We start from the raw sequence: 1016 nt of genomic DNA, 5'->3' as shown, positions 1-1016 counted from the left end.
CGGGGTCAAAGGTCAGGGGTCACAGGTCACGGGGACAAGAGTCATAGGTCACAGGGTCAAAGATCAGGGGTCATGGGGTCAAAAGTCAGGGAGCTGCAGGGTCAAAACTCACGGGGTCAAAGGTCAAAGCTCACGGGGTCAAAGGTCACAGGGTCGAAGGTCAAAGGTCACGGGGTCAAAGGACAAAGGTCACGGTGTCAAAGGTCAACAGGTCACGGGGCCAAAGGTCAAAGGTCATGGGGTCAAATGCCAAAGGTCACGGGTCAGAGGTCACAGGGTCAACGGTCAAAGGTCAGAGGTTGCAGGGTCAAAGGTCAAAGGTCACAGGGTCAAAGGACAAAGTTCACAGGGTCAGCGGTCACAGGGTCAAAGGTCAAGGGGTCGAAGATCAAAGGTCAGAGTTCACGGGGTCAAAGGTCACAGGGTCAAAGGTTGCAGGTCATGGGTCAGAGGTCAAAGGTCGAAGGACACGGGGTCAAAGGTGAAAGGTCAAAGGTCACGCAGTCAAAGGTCGGATGATCATAGGTTATGGAGTCAAATGTCCTGGGGTCACAGGTCAAAGGTCACGGGGTCAAAGGTGAAAGGTCAAAGGTTACACTGTCAAAGGTCAAAGGTCATAGGTCGCGGGGTCAAAGGGCACAGGTTCAAATGTCAAAGAACGGGGTAACAGGGTGAAAGGTAATGGGGTCAAGGGTCAAAGGTCACGGGGTCAGGGTTCATGGTGGTCAAATGTGATGGGGGGTCAAAGGACAAAGGTCACGGGGTCCAAGGACAGAGGTCACAGGGTCAAATGTCAAAGATTGGGGTAACAGGGTAAAAGGTAATGGGGTCACGGGTTACAGGTCTCGGGGTCAAGGGTCATGGAGTCAAAGGTCACGGGGTCAGGGTTCATGGTGTTCAAATGTCATGGGGTCAAAGGTCAAAGGTATGGGTCATGGGGTCAAAGGTCAGGGGTCTCAAGGTCAAAGTCACGGGGTCAAAGGTCAGGGGTCACGGGGTCTCACTGCAGGTGCCTG

The sequence above is a fragment of the Malurus melanocephalus genome, unplaced genomic scaffold, assembly GCF_030028575.1.
Source record: "Malurus melanocephalus ecotype Western Australia unplaced genomic scaffold, MMel_1.1 scaffold_289, whole genome shotgun sequence".
NCBI lineage: Eukaryota > Metazoa > Chordata > Aves > Passeriformes > Maluridae > Malurus > Malurus melanocephalus.
This window is presented reverse-complemented; position numbering follows the sequence as displayed.